This window comes from Somniosus microcephalus, unplaced genomic scaffold, assembly GCF_052327205.1.
Source record: "Somniosus microcephalus isolate GS21.2 unplaced genomic scaffold, FLI_Smic_1.0 unresolved_chr1, whole genome shotgun sequence".
Classification (NCBI taxonomy): Eukaryota; Metazoa; Chordata; class Chondrichthyes; order Squaliformes; family Somniosidae; genus Somniosus; species Somniosus microcephalus.
Genome location: NW_028225179.1, coordinates 21,226,382 through 21,242,747, shown reverse-complemented (window position 1 = coordinate 21,242,747; position 16,366 = coordinate 21,226,382). Strand labels below are relative to the sequence as shown.

The 16,366-nt window shown below is 44.0% G+C and overlaps 1 non-coding gene across 1 annotated transcript; it reads right to left on the bottom strand.

Annotated features, from left to right (window-relative positions):
* Window positions 1-15,447: 15,447 nt before the first annotated feature.
* Window positions 15,448-15,521, bottom strand: trnat-agu (transfer RNA threonine (anticodon AGU)). The gene has a single exon. It is a non-coding gene; the product is annotated as a tRNA-Thr (tRNA).
* Window positions 15,522-16,366: the final 845 nt, after the last annotated feature.

The following is a 16,366-nucleotide window of genomic DNA, read 5'->3' as shown; positions in this document are numbered from 1 at the left end:
CTCCTCTGGCCGCTGTGCAGTATTGCACCACCTGCTCCCTCTGCTGGCTGCTGCGCAGTACTGCTGTGTATGGTTGCATTGGTTCAACTCCTCTGTGCCAGAACTGCAAGAGGAGAATGAATGGTGGAGTTGCTTCGTGAGAAGCGACTTTCCAGTACTGAAGGAGTGAAAAGACGATTCCTTGACCCTGTCTGCTGACAGCTAATGTAGGGTAGAATTATCTGATAAGAAAGAGAACAGAATTCAAGAAATTAGAGCTGGAGAAGTCCTTTGAACCTTCTACCTGCTCCGACATTACATTAAACCAAGGCTGATCTGCACCTCACCAATATTTTTCTGCCGTTGCTCCATATAACTTGATCCCCTTACCTAACAACAACGTGTCGTTCACAGTCTTGGAAGAAACAATGGACCCCCATGGACTTATCGGGGAGAGAGTTCCAGATTCCTACAAAACTTTATTTGAAAAGATGCTTTCGGATTTGATTTTTAATGGAGCGCCTGTAGTTTTAAGTCCCCCCCCCCTTGTACTTGATTCCCCAGTCAGAGGAACTAGTTTAACTCTATCTACACTATTAAACCTTTTAACACTTTAAACACCATGATCAGATCACTCAACAATCTTCTAAATTCAAGAGAACAGACGGCAAGTTTATACAATTAATCCTCATACTTTAACCCTGTAAACCTCGGTATTAATCTGGTAAATCTGCACTGCACCACTCCAAGGGCAATATATCCTTCCTGCGTGCGGTGCCCAGAACAGAAATTGACTGTTCCAATGGATGCCTGGCCGGCCTCCTACGTTCTATCCTTCGGGAAACTGAGGTGATCCTGCCTGCCCGTGTCCTTACTCACACCAAGTCCCGCCCAGCCATCACCCCTGTGCTTACTGACCTGGATTGGCAGGGCAACAATTTCTGTGTGTATAACTGGGGGAATCGGACATTATAGGGACGTCGGAGTGTATTGAAACCCGGAGCGAACGAGGACATTTTCATTTTGAGTCTAACTCTAGGCAAACCAGAATCGCTAAGTGGCAGCTTATGATCAGTTATGATTATGGAGCCGGACATTGCTGGGAACTCGAATCATAATAATTGCACTGTTGCTCCCTGGCCCTTAACACCAAGAAAACAAATGAAATAATCGTGGACTTCAGGAAGTCCAAAGGCGGAAGTCACACCCCCATCCACATCAATGGGGCGGAGGTGGAAAGGGTGGCCAGCTTTAAGTTCCTCGGAGTCCACATCACGGAAGACCTCTCCTGGTCCCTCAACACCTCCTCTCTGGTGAAGAAGGCCCAGCAGCGCCTATATTTCTTGAGGAGGCAGAAGGGATGTAATCTGTCACCCCTGATCCGCTCTAACTTCTACCGCTGCACTATAGAGAGCATCCTGACAAACTGTATCACGGTATGGTACGGCAGCTGTAGCTCCCATGACCGGAAAGCCCTGCAGCGGGTAGTCAAAACTGCCCAACGCACTACCGGCACCCGGCTACCGACCATAGAACATATATATCAAACGCTGCCTACGGAGAGCACGGTCCATCATCAAAGACCCTACCCACCCCAGCCACAGTCTGTTCACCCTCCTACCATCTGGAAGACGCTACAGATGCATTCGCACCCGTACGACCAGATTTAGGAACAGCTTCTTTCCCAGGGCTGTCATCCTACTGAACTCCACAAATAAACACTAAAGCCTGCACATCTGCCGATGCACTTTATTATGGTCATATTTATGCTAATATATATGTACAAATGTACTTTGAAATGTTTAAGTGTCCTAATCCAAATTGTGCACTCCCGGGAGCCGCAAGCCTACATTTCGTTGTACTGCACTTGTGCACTAACAATGACAATAAAAGTTGATTTGATTTGATTTTTGATTTTTTTAAATGCGTGCATCATTATTAATGCAAGAATGTTGCAGCAAGCGTGAGGTGCGATGGGTTGCGCTGCGACATGAACTGATGGTTTTTCACTACAAATGGGAACATATTGCGCTTGTCCAGGATTTGTACATGAGACCTCTCACATATTAATCAGTGAAACCCTTTACCTTGAATCCCACCACCAAACAACGAGCCGCTGACAACACAGCCATTCAGCCAGTGTAGAATTTATCTGCCACCAACACTCCATCAGCCGGCCTTTCAGACAGCTTGCGTCCATTCCATCTCAGTTTCTATTCGGGGAAATTCCTCTCTGACCCATCTAGGTGAGTGGAATTAATGGATTGTATAAAGTTGTCTTCTGTTCATGTGAGTTTAAAAGATTGAGGGGTGATCGGATTGTGGTGTTTACCGTGTTAAATGGATTATCAGGGTAGATAGAGATAAACTATTTCCTCTGGTTGGGGAATCAAAGCAAGGGTCACAACCGCAAAAGTAGAGGTGGGCCATTTAGAAATTCAATTCGAAAGCAACTTTGCTCTCAAAGGTTTGTAGAAATAAAGAAGTCACTATCCAAAAAGGCCGTGGATGGGGGGGTCAATTGTTGCTTCCAAGACTCAGATCTAGACGGTGTTTTTAGGTAAGGGAATCGAGTTATATGGAGGAAAAGAAGAAAAATGGAAGAGAACTGCAGATCTTTTCCGTCCTTAAGCCAATTTCTTATCCAAGCTGTCACTGATCCAAACTATTTCAGGAGCCTCAATGTTATCAACTAGCCTTCTATGTGGTACTTTTTCAATCACCTTCCGTAAATCCATGTGGACAAGATCCATTGCATTCCCTTCATCAACCCTCCCTGTTACTTCATCAAAAAAATCAATTAGATTACTCAAACACGATCTGCCCTTTACATATCCGGGTTGGCTCTTCTGAATTAGCTTAAACCTCTCCATCTGCACTTTAATTTTAGACTTGATTTTTGTTTTTAAAACTTTACCCAAAACTGATGTTAAACTGACCGGCCTGTAGTTATTAGGCTTGTCCTTAGACCTTTTCTTGAACAATGGTTTCACATTTGCCAATGTCCAATCCTCTGGCACCTACCCCGCATCTAGGGAAGAATGGAAAATTATGGCAAGCTATCTCCTCCCCCAATTCCCTTAGCAACCTGGGATGCAAGCCATCTGGACCAGGTGACTTATCCACTCTAAGCATACCCAGCCTAACTAGTACATCCTGTCTATCAATTTGCACCCCTTCCATTGCTTCTACCTTTTCCACTTCAACTGATATATAGTCAGCAACCACCTCCATAGTAAACACCAATACAAAGTACTCATTGAGTATTCTGGCTTTGCCCTGCGCCTCTAAACATATATCACCTTCTCTGTCCCCAATAGGCCCCACCCCGCCTCTTACTACCTGCTTACTGTTTACATGCCGGTAGAAGAATTTTGGGTTTCCCTTTTATGTTAACAGCCATTCTACTCTCATACTCCTTATTTGCCAATCTTATTTTCATCTTCAATTCCCCTCTCAACTTATTGTATTTGGTCTGATTCACCGTTGAAGAATGCACCTGACATTCATCATGCACTCTCTTTTTTGTTTCATCATCTTCTCTATCTCCCTCGTCATCCAAGGAGCCCTTGCTTTGGTTCCCTTACACATCCCTCGTGTTGGAATGTATCTAGCCTGTATTTGGAACATCTCCTCCTTAAAGATCACCAATTGTTCCTTTACTGTTTTTCCTGTCATCCTTTGGTTCCATTTTAATCTGGCTGGATCCTTTCGCTTCCCATTGAAGTTAGCCCTATTCAAGTTTAGAAGTTCCACTCTAGAATGTTCCTTGCTCCTCTCCATTGTTAATCTAACTCTCATGATATGATGATCACTCGTACACAAGTATTCTCCCACAGGCACTTGGTCGACCTGGCACACCTCATTCTCCAGCATCAGATCCAGCAATGCCTCCTTCCTACTTGGGCCAAGAACATACTGTTCAAGAAAATTCTCCTTAACACATTTCAGAAATTCCTCCTCCTCCTTTCCCTTAACTCTAGCATTATCCCAATCGATATTTGGGATATGAAGTCCCCCAATATCAACAATCTATATCTCTTGCATATCTCTGCGATTTCCCTGCAGATTTGCTCCTCTACCTCCCTCCCACTATTTGGGGGCCTGTAGAATACCCCAATACTGTGATCACACCCTTTTTGTTCCTCAACTGTAACCAAATGCATTCTGTCCTTGCCCCCTCAAGAACATTTTACTTGTCCAACACTATAACACTTAATCAGCACTGCCACTCCACCTACCATTTTCCCTTCCATATATTTTCTGAACACCTTGTACCCTTACATATTAAATGCCGAGTCCTTACCGTTTTTAAGCCGCGTTTCGCTTATTGCCGCAACATCATATTGCCACATGGCTAATTGTGCTTGTACTCACCAACATTATTCAGTAAAATTTGTGCTTTTACGTGCATGCATTCTAAACCCATTTTTGAATTTTTCGTAGTCTTTATTAGTCTGCTCCTATCTAATATTGTACTAGTTCCGCCTCTAGTACTACTTTCTTCTCTAGTAGTATCCAACAATCTCACTCTTTTATGCAGCTTATTCACATTTCTACTCCTATATTCTGGAGCCCATCCCCCTGCCAATCTAGATTAAATACTCCCCAACAGCACTAGCAAACCTCCCCACGAGAATATTGGTCCTGGCTCTCTTGAAGTGTATCCCGTTCAGCTTGTACAGGTTCCACCATCCCCAGAAATGGTCCCAATGCCTCAGGAATCTAAAGCCCTCACCCCTGCACCATCTCTCCAGCCACGCATATAGGACACGAAATGGTGGAACTTCGTGGCCAATGTCTTCACTCAAATGATTATTCACTGTCACAGTAAAATAACGCAACATTTTCAATACAGTTGACTATTCTAGAGTGTATTATATGAGGATGCAGATTCAGACGACAATGTTGAGCTTTTAATTTTGCAGTATCTTATTTGACAATACTAGTCGTAGATTCAAAACTTGTTTTGTAAAGAGTGTCTAATATTGTTGACTTGAACTAGTCAGCAATGCTCGCACGGCAGTTGGATGCCTGTGTCCAGTTGGAAAGCTGTCTGAAAGAACATGCAGTCTGGCAGAGCTGGACGTCCAGCAGATTGAATTTTCTGCTGAGCAGACGATGAGCCTCCTTCTTGAAAATGGTTCGTCAGTCCAGCTCAGAGGGGATTAAGCATCATGAAAGTGGAATGGGACTGGGGCCACTTGTATGACAGGAAGTGTAGGGGGCAGTTTCCCTTACTTGAATAATATTAATGATACAGTTGCAGAATTTGATTGCACCACTCGCCACTGGGCCCATGGATGAGCCGAGCCAATCAGGTGGAGTTTAAGCGATTCCGCCAGCCAGTTAATTCAGTGGCATTTCTAGAACAATAAGAAATCAGCTAATAATAACCACATCACATAATGGATAAGATCTATAACTTTAATGTGTATTATAATGTTATCAGAGAATTGTAATTTCCAGCCTTCCGCTGTCGGTTTGCACACTGGGTTCCAGCCTGGATCGGACCTGTTTTACACCTGACCATTTCTAACAATCACTGACCTCATGTAACGGAAATATCTGGATTCCTATTGTTCGCAGAAGCTGACTGTACATTTTCAACGTTGTGGATCCGAGTGTAACGGGCAGGACTTGCGGTGAAGAGGACTTTCGTGCACATTGTTTCTGTTTGGATGTCATCTTTTTTTGTCTCCGTCATTTCACTCCAGCCGTACGAACTGAAGGAAGAGGGAAGAAAGATCTCTCTCTGATTCGTGATCTCTGTTTCACCTTCATTCGAGAAGGTGGAGAATTCCAATGGTCCGTGTTAATTTTAACAAGATATGAACAATGAAGGGGCCGAGACCACTGGTTTGGCCGAGATTAGAATTAAAGCAAATTTTACGTAAGATTCAGTCAAATGCTGGGAAGGTTTATCAGCATCAAACATTCAACACAATAAATAAGAACAATGGATTAACATTCTATCGTCTTAACCTCTCGTCTCCCGGCTACGGCAACTCAGACATTCTATTTCCTGCTTTTTGCATCCATACAGAAATACTCCTCAAGAAAGGGCCCTTTACCGTTTGTCCTGCCCGGGCACCCAGATCGACAATGCTGAAAATGTAGAATCAGCTGCTGCAAGCAAAAGGCATTCCATTAATTCAAGAAGGCAGTAATGTGCCTGATCGAAAGAAGGGGTGTGCACCCCTTTTAATCAGACCAGGCAGGCTGGTCATGCCGGTTTGATTCCCGGTCAGTACAGAACCCTGTACAGTTTGAATTTGGCACCCATAGGATCAATTCACAAGCCAGCTTCTCACATCCTTTCAGCGCTAGAAGAAGCAGGACTGACTAATATTCAGGGAAGTGATTGTTTCAGAAGATGGACACTGAATGTAAGTTTATCCCAATTCAGGCGAGCTCATGGGTGCAGAAAGCAAAATGTAAAGTTCCTGCATTGGCCGGAATTGAACACGGATGCAAGACGTCCAATGAGACACCGAGCAGAATACACCTGGGAGCCTTTAACTTTTCTCAGTTGTTGGGTTTTCAGTTGCTTCAGTGAAGCTATATGATTTCGAAATATATGGGCAAAATGACACGAAATCTCATGTTTTTAATGGAAAGTATTTAAGTTTTCTGCAATGTCTATCGGCTATAAGAAGCTGAGATTTGACTAAAACCTAGCGGGGTTCGTCCGGGATTTGAACCCGGGACTACTCACAGCTTTGAAACACCAAAGCAAGAAGGTGAGCAAACCCGTTTTAAACAGATATAGAATGATCCGCGACTGACAGCAATTCTGATTACGATTAGCAACAACGTCAGACACCTTATCCATTAGGCCAAGAACATTTCTCGTGCAAACGTGTTATTTTGCTGCCAAAGGCCAGCCCTGCTTTCGAAATGCGTGTCTGTCGAGCGGTTCCGCAGGTCTAAATGTATCGACTGGTTTAAAAGCATTAATTCAGATTGCTGCGAATGGGACATGTGCCCCAGGAATCGCGGTGGTAGCAGAGCAAACGTAATGGTGTAAGTAGGTGAAAGTGAATGTTAGATTAAGGTAATGCCGCAGGAAAGTGACAAAGAAACGGAAGGAGGAAAGTAAAGGAGGGCTATAGATTGTGGACGGATGAAAAAGCTGGGAGAAGAGGCGTGTTTGAATTATGGAGCATCAAGCTCAGGCATGTGAGAGCACGGGGTTTGAAGGAGTAAATAGGTTTTCACCATCAATAAAAGAATACTGTTTGATGTAGTGAAGATTGATTTTTCGCTGTGTTCTATCAGCAGGTGCCACAGAAAACAGAAGTTATAAAGCGAGCTATACCGTGATTCGGATTCGAACCAAAGTTGCTGCGGCCACAGTGCAGAGTACTGACCAGTATATGATCCCAGCGTCATACATCAGCTACTCCAGCACTGCCCTAACCACAGCAAAATCACGCACGGCACTGCTTAGAAAAGTTTGATTTTTGGGGAGGATGTCAATATCAGCACCACCAGAAATTTTGACAGCGGTGGAATTAGACCCACGACCCGCAGCAAATGGAGCCATAAACCATAATGGGAACTTGTGGAGCCGCAGTTACATTTAAAAGAGTTGTAGCCCTTTCACAACAGAGTAAACTCACCCCTGGAGATTCATTAGGACAAAAGGCCCCGCTGGGAGTCAAACCCAGGATCGCCTGTTGACTGAACAGGCGCTTTAACCAGCTAAGCCACGGAGCCAAATCGCGCCTCAGCTATGCCGTCGCCTCTCACTGGTATCAATCAGCTACATGTCACAGCCTGTTGGAGGCTGAGGCCGTTTTGTATCTATCCATCTCTCCTGTCTATTCCGCCAAGCATCCCGATGCTAGCTGTATCTCACTGTGTTTATCTCAGTTTCAATCTCTGAGTTGATTCTAAATGAATATCTGTGTTTATGTTTTACATGAAATAAATGAGGGGTCAGACAATTCTTCCTCTGACACTGGGGAGCGAATGAGCCAACATTGATAACAAGATTTAGATTATTGTGATGCTGCAATTAAAATATTCCATCTTGCATTATATAGGTTCAATCCTGTGCAAAATAAATTGCAATCCCAACGTGATTCCAATAGGCCACTTTTTAATTTGACGTCACAGACGCCACCATTTCACCGCAAGGTGATTCATAACTAATAATCAGAGAAGTCAAGCAGTGAAACGGTATTTGTAGAAAGGGTTGTGAGACTGTGGAATACACTGTGGGCAAGCAGCAGATTTAAAACAAGGTTAAAAAACCGGCAGCCTGTGGGAGGAAGGGGGGAGAGAGGCAAGAGAGACACAGGAAAGATCAACTTGGGAACTATTGGCCCCGAATCTACTTTAAATCCCCTCACTGTATTTAAAACCATTTAATGTCAGATTCACACATCGATGCATGTGAGCAATATAGGACATTTACCGCTGTCTCTGGTCTAAAATAACTGCTTTATTATTTGGTCCCACCCGCTGTGTTTAGGCTCTATCATGAATATTTATCTCCGACCTAGAATCAGTTTGTAATCTGGAGACAAGGTTTCTGCAGCCGGCGGGCAGGGAGCAGAGGCTGTGGCTGATCTCTGTCATGTGGGAGCAGAACACAAAGTTCCTGCTGTTTATTTTCATTACCCTGCAGAATATTCCACACTGTTCTCAACATCTTACATACCGTTACATATCGGAAGTTTTCTTTTATTGTAATGATCGCTGCGATTCTTCTGGACTTGCTGAATTTGCAGCAAATTAAATATCATGAAACCATCATCGCCAATAATAAACAGGGTCAGCGATTTGAGAATTTAATTTTTTGGGTAGATATTTTCGCGGCTGCAATGGCCGAGTGGTGAAGGCTTTGGACTTGACATCCAATGGGGTTTTCCTGTGTAGGCTCGAGCCCTGCTCGCAGCGGGTTCTCTCATTATTGTAATAAATTACTTCAAATAATTTATTTTCTTCAATCTGCTCCCTCTGGGAGAATTTTGGAATTTTCAAAGCCGGTTTGAAGAAACTAAAGGATTGCCGAGAGACCTGGATCACTTACTTCAAGAAGGTTTGCTGACCCAATTCCAAAAGTGTTCTGCAGATTGTCTGGAAGCTCCAGATAAGGAGGCCTCGATAATCTCTGAGGAACCTTCGCATACACTCGGTGCTGTCCGGTAGCATCAGTCTGTGTAACCATGGGAGAGAGAGAATGGAAAGTCACTGGAAGGCTTGTTTCTGTCAGCAGCAATGGTACAGGAGCTCCATTCTGAAGTGAAAAGCAGAACACATTCCAGGAGACAGGCCAGGAGACAGACAAACGGAGTGGAGATCTGGAAGAGTGACCAGAAAAACAACAAGGAGGACACCAACACATAATTCATCTCCCCTCTCCCGAAGCAGAAGAATTGACCATTCTGAGTTTTGAGTTGCACCACTGAGGTTGTACAGGTCTCTCTCTGTAAAACTTGTATTATTATGTTAATAAAACGATTTGTTTGAAAAGTTTAAAGCTTCATTTGCCAAGGAATTTTCTTGTAAAATCGGGCTGCTTTCGCAGAGCTTGCCTGTCGAGAGGTCCCGCAGGTCTAAATGTATCGACTGGCTTCAAAGCACCAACTCAGATTGGGGCGTATGGGACATGTGGCCCAGGAAGAGCGGTGGTAGCAGAGCACAGTTAACGGTTTAAGTGGCTGAAAGTGAATGTTGGATTAACATAAGAACATAAGAAATAGGAGCAGGAGTCGGCCAATCGGCCCCTCGAGCCTGCTCCACCATTCATTAAGATCATGGCTGAACTGATCCTAACCTCAAATCTTCTATCACTCTGCATCCACCCGAACCCATGTGATCTCCTGGGAGAGGCGAAAAACCAGATAAAGACCCAATGGCCAATTTGGGAGAAAAAAATCTGGGAACTTCCTCTCCGACCCATCTAGGCGATCGAAATTCTTCCAGGAGATCACTCTGTCCCTATATTTTCTACAGTTCTTACCTTCTGTAAAGGCGATCTCCACCCCAGCCAGGAACAGGAATATAACCATCTCCTGAAATCTAACAGAATTAGAACACAGTAGGAGCAGAACCAGGCTACACGGCCCCTGGGCCCACTCCACTACCTACAGGGCCATGACCATTCCGAACCTAGACTCATGTCCAATTTCCTGCCCGCTCCCCGTAACCCTTAATTCCCTTTACTTCTAGGAAACTATCTATTTCTGTTTTAAATGTATTTAATGATGTAGCTTCCACAGCTTTCTGGGGCAGCAAATTCCACAAACCTACCACCCTCTGAGTGAAGAAGTTTCTCCTCATCTCAGTTTTGAACGAGCATCCCCTTATTCTAAGATTATGCCCCCTAGTTCTAGTTTCACCCTTCATTGGGAACATCCTCACCGCATCCAACCAATCAAGCCCCCTCACAATCTTATATGATTCAATAAGATCGCCTCTCATTCTTCTGAACTCCAATGAGTAGAGTCCCAATCTACTCAACCTCTCCCCATATGACCACCCCCTCATCCCCGGGATTAACCGAGTGAACCTTCTTTGCACTGACTCTAGAGCAAGTATGTCTTTTCTTAAGTATGGACACCAAAACTGTATGCAGTATTCCAGGTGCGGTCTCGCCAATACCTTGTACAACTGCAGCAATACCTCCCTGTTTTTATATTCCATCCCCGTAGCAATAAAAGCCAACATTCCATTGGCCTTCTTGATCACTTGCTGCACCTGCATACTAACTTTTTGAGTTTCTTGCACCAGGACCCCCAGATCCCTTTCTACTACAGTACTTTCCAGTTTCTTGCCATTAAGATAATAACTTGCTCTGTGATTTTTCCTGCCAAAGTTCATAACCCCACACTTTCCAGTATTGTATTCCATCTGCCAAATCTCTGCCCACTGACTTAGCCTGTCTATGTCCCTTTGCAGGTTTTTTATGTCCTCCTCACTCACTACTTTCCGTCCCATCTTTGTATCATAAACGTTGATATGTTACACTCGGTCCCCTCCTCCAAATCGTTAATATAGATTGTAAAGAGTTGGGGACCCAGCACTGACCCCTGAGGAACACCACTAGTTACTGGTTGCCAATCTGAGAATGAACCATTTATCCCAACTCTCTGCTTTCTGTTAGAGAGCCAATCCTCCACCCACGCCAGAATATTACCCCAATCCCGTGATTTTTTATCTTGAGCAATAATATTTTGTGTGGCACCTTGTCAAATGCCTTTTGGAAGTCTAAATACACTACGTCCACTGTTCCCCTTTATCCACACTGTATGTTACTTCCTCAAAAAACTCCAGCAAATTTGTCAAACATGACTTCCCCTTCATGAAACCATGCTGAGTTTGCCCTATTAAATTATGTTTATCCAAATGTCCTGTTACTGTCTCCTTAATAATGGACTCTAACATTTTACCAACCACAGATGTTAGGCTAACAGGTCTATAGTTTCCAGCCTTCTGCCGACTACCCTTTTTAAATAAGGGTGTTACATTAGCAGTTTCCAATCTGCCGGGACCTTTGCTGAGTCCAGTGAGTTTTGGAAAATTATTACCAATGCATCCACAATCCCTACCGCTACTTCCCTCAAGACCCTAGGATGCAAGCCATCAGGTCCAGGGGATTTATCCGTCTTGAGTCCAATTATTTTACCAAGTACCACTTCCTTAGTGATTTTAATCGTATTTAGTTCCTCCCCCCCTAGAGCCCCCTGTTTGTCCAGTGTTCTTAGTGTCCTCTACTGTAAGGACTGATACAAAATAATTGTTCAGTGTTTTTGCCATCTCCATGTTTCCCACCATTAATTTCCCTGTCTGATCCTCTAAGGGACCAACATTTACTTTAGCCACCCTTTTTCTTTTTATGCAACTATAGAAACTGTTACTGTCTGTTTTTATATTTTTTGCTAATTTACTTTCATAATCTATCTTCCCTTTCTTAATCAATCTTTTAGTTATTTTTTGCTGTCTTTTAAAGGCTTCCCAATCTTCCATCCTCCCACTAGATTTGGCTACCTTATATGCCCTTGTTTTTAGTCGGATACTATCCTTAATTACTTTACTTAGCCACGGATGGCTATCTTTTCTTTTACACCCTTTTTTCCTCAGTGGAATATATTTTTTTTGGAAGTTGTAAAATGACTCCTTAAATGTACACCACTAATCATGTACCGTCTTACCCTTTAATCTATTTTCCCAGTCCACTCTAATCAACTCCGCTCTCATACCTTTATAGTCTCCTTTATTCAAGCTCAGCATGCTTGTTTGAGATCCAAACTTCTCACCCTCTAATTGAATATGGAACTCAACCATGTTATGGTCACTCATTCCAAGGGGATCCTTTACTAGGACATTTTTAATTAATCCTGTCTCATTACACAGGACCAAATCTAAGGTTGCTTGCCCCCTGGTCGGTTCAGTTACATACTGCTCAAGAAACTCATCCCTAATACACTCAATGAACTCATCCTCAAGGCTGCTCTGCCAAATTTGATTTGTCCGGTTAATATGATAATTAAAATCCCCCATAATTATAGCTGTTCCCTTATTACAAGCCTCAACTATTTCCTGATTAATACTCCGTCCAACAGAGTTGCAACTGTTCGGAGGCCTATAGACTACACCCACTAGTGTTTTTTCCCCTTATTATTCCTTATCTCCGACCAAACTGTTTCACTACCCTGCTCCTTTGACCCAATATTATTTCTCTGTATTATAGTGATTTCTTCCTTTATTAACATAGCCACCCCACCTCCTCTCCCTTCCTGCCTGTCCTTCCTGATTGTCAAATAACCTGGTATGTTTAATTCCCAGTCATGGTCACCCTGCAGCCATGTTTCTGTAATGGCCACAATATCATACCCATATGTCGTTATTTGTGCCGTTAACTCATTCATTTTGTTATGAATGCTACGTGCATTCAGATAAAGAACTTTCAAATATGTTTTGTAACACTTTGTTCCTGTTTTTTCCCTTTTTAGTACTTTACTTTTTGCTCCATACCTTCTGTCCCTTCCTGACACATTCTGTTTTTTAATTCCCCCACTGCTACCTAAGTCTATGACCTTCTCTGTTGTCAGTTCTATTATTTGCTCTCTAGAAACCTCCCCCCCACTAATTAGTTTAAAGCCCTCTCTACGGCCGTATTTATATGATTCACCAGGACTCTCGTCCCAGCACTGGCCAAGTGGAGTCCATCCCAACGGAACAGCTCCCTCCTGTCCCAGTATTGGTGCCAGTGTCCCAAGAAGCAAAACCCATTTCTCCCACACCAGTCTTTGAGCCACGCATTTAACTCTTTAATTTTATTTATCCTAGCCATATTCGCTCGTGGCTTAGGTAATAACCCAGAGATTATTACCCTTGAGGTTCTGTTTTTTAATTTGACCCCTAGCTGCTCATACTCCTTTAACAGAACCGTCTTCCTTGTCCTATCTACGTCGTTTGTACCAACATGGACCATGACAACTGGATCCTCCCCCTCCCACTCCAAGTGTCTTTCCAGCCCAGAAGAGATGTCCTTAATCCTGGCGCCGGGCAGGCAACACAGCCTTCAGGACTCCTGCTCTCGGCTGCAGAGAACGCTATCTATCCCCCTAATAATACTATCCCCTACCACTACAACATTTCTTTTTACTCCCTCCACTTGAATGGCCCCCTGTACCACGGTGCTGTGGCCAGGTTGCTCATCCTCCCTGCCGTCCCCGCTCCCGCCCTCACAGGGAGTAAGTACCTCGATCCTGCTGGACAAGAACAAGGGCTGCGTCTCCTTCAACACTACATCCTGGATCCCTGGATCTTCCTCACTCGTAGTCACACCGTCCTGTCCCTGACCACGGACTACATCTGCAGTAATTAACTTCATAGGTGTGACCATCTCCTGAAACATAGAGTCACAATCACATCACAGAATCACAGAAACCCCACAGTGCAGATAGAGGCCATTTCGGCCCATCGAGCCTGCACCGACACATATCCCACCCGATTCCCGTAACCCCTACACCAACACATATCCCACCCTATCCCCGTAACCCCATGTATTTAATCCCCCTAACACTAAGGGTCAATTTATCGTAGCCAATCAACCTAACCCGCACATCTTTGGACTGTGGGAGGAAACTGGAGCACCCGGAGGAAACCCACGCAAACACGGGGAGAATGTGCAAACTCCACACAGACAGTCGCCCGAGGCTGGATTCGAACCCGGGTCCCTGGCGCTGTGAGGCAACAGTGCTAACCACTATGCCACCGTGCTTCTCCCCCTCCCTGATGTGTGGCAGTGTCTGAAGCTCGGTCTCAAGCTCCGTAACATGGAACTTGAGTTCCTCTAGCAGCAAACACTTGTCGCAGATGTAATCGCCATGAGCCTCAATGGGGTTCACCAGCTCCCACATCTCGCAACACTAACACATCACCTGCTGCATTCTATATAAATAATTAAATTTCTTATTATTAGTTATGAAGACCCTGCCCGGATATAGATGATAATGTCACACCACTATTCAAAGTGCTTACCAACTTAAAGTTATGAAAGAAAAGAGAAGGAAGAAAACCAACCAACCAGCTGATCACCAACCTCCTCCTTGAATACTGTCTGTGGGGCCTGTTTGGTTGACTCGTCTCGCTGCTCCGCCTCCGCAGTGCTGTCCAAGCCTGGGAGTGGGGAACAAAACAGAGCTAAAAACACACTCACCTCCCACTTATCCAAACTCTCCCACTTAGCAAAACTCCAGCACCACTCAATGCACAAAGCACTCCGTGCACTGCACTAGCCCCTCCCCTTTTATACCCAGATTCTACTTCCGGTTTAAACAGCCCAAGAGTTTAAAAAACCCTTAAAAGTTAAACTTATTTCAAATAATTGAATTCTTAACACACTAAAATTCCCAAAATACACTTAAATGATTCTTCTCCCACTTAGCAAAACTCCAGCACCACTCAATGCACAAAGCACTCCGTGCACTGCACTAGCCCCTCCCCTTTTCTACCCAGATTCTACTTCCGGTTTAAACTGCCCAAGAGTTTAAAAAACCCTTAAAAAATTAAACTTACTTCAAGGTACTTAAGATTAAGGTAATACTGCAGGAAAACTACAATGAAATTGAAGGGGGAAAGTAAAGGAGGCCTATTGATTGTGGAAGGAAGAAAAATCTGCGTTATGTTTCGATTTCGAACCGAAGTTGCTGCGGCCAAAACGCAGAGCATTAATCACTATACGAGCACGGCGCCACACATCATCAACTGGAGCGCTCCTCTGACCACAACAAAGTAACGCATGGCACTGCCTAGGAAAGCTGGATTTTTGGTGAAGAGTCCAAAATCAGCACCGCCAGAAATTCAGAAGTGGTGAAATTCGACCCATGCCTCGCAGCGACTGGAGCCTTCATCCAGAATGGGAACTGGTGCAGGCACAGTTTCATTTAAAATAATTTTAGCCTTTTCACACGAGAAGAAATTCACCCCTGGAAATTCATTATAAAAAGGCCCCACTGGGAATCGAACCCAGGATTTCCTGTTTACTAGACAAACGCTTTGACCAGCTAAGCCACGGGGCCGACTACTGACGCAACTTTTCGCCTCCACTCACTGATAGCTGTCTTCTGGACTCTCAGGCCGTTTTTTATTTCTCCAGCTCTCTTGTCCATTCCGCCATGTGTCCCATTGCTGTCTGTATCTCCTGCTTAATTTATCTCAGTGTCAATCTGTGAGGTGATTCTGAATGATTACCCTATGTTTGTGTCTTATCTATATATATAAAACGGTCTGTCTTTCTGTCTGTCTTTCTGTCTGTCTTTCTGTCTGTCCGGCTATACAATCAAAAGTTATAGAGCCTACCTACACATGTGTTACATCAAAAGAAAGCTTATGATTTTCGAAACATCATAAGCATATTTACTTTTTTGAAATTCTTCAGGCAGTATGCAAAAACTCTTCAAAAAGCTTCAAAATTCCACTCATTATCCACTCATTAGTATTGAGTGACGTGAAGGTTGACCAATTCTTTGACGTGATGATTGACCAATCCTACAGTTCAGTCACCTGATCGTTGACCAATCAGTGCGTGTGTGGGCGGGACTAATCATTCTCACCTCAGGGATGTGGCAGCCATTACACATCAGCCGGGCCTGAAGCTAGAAATATGGTAATCGAGGTCAGTACTTTTTCAAAAAAAATAAGTTTTACCAAAAATATTTTAGAAGTACTTTAACTTTCATCTTTGAAGGTATTAAAAGCTAGAAATGTTTTGGTTAAAAAACTGTGGAAAATACCCGAGGCCCCGGGGCCTAGGCTTCTCCAACTGCCGACAGCCAAAATCCAGTCCCAGGCTCCCTGCCCAGACATCGACCAGGCCCAAAAAAGCCCTGGCAACACCGGGCCCCCCCAGCTAGTATGAAATAAA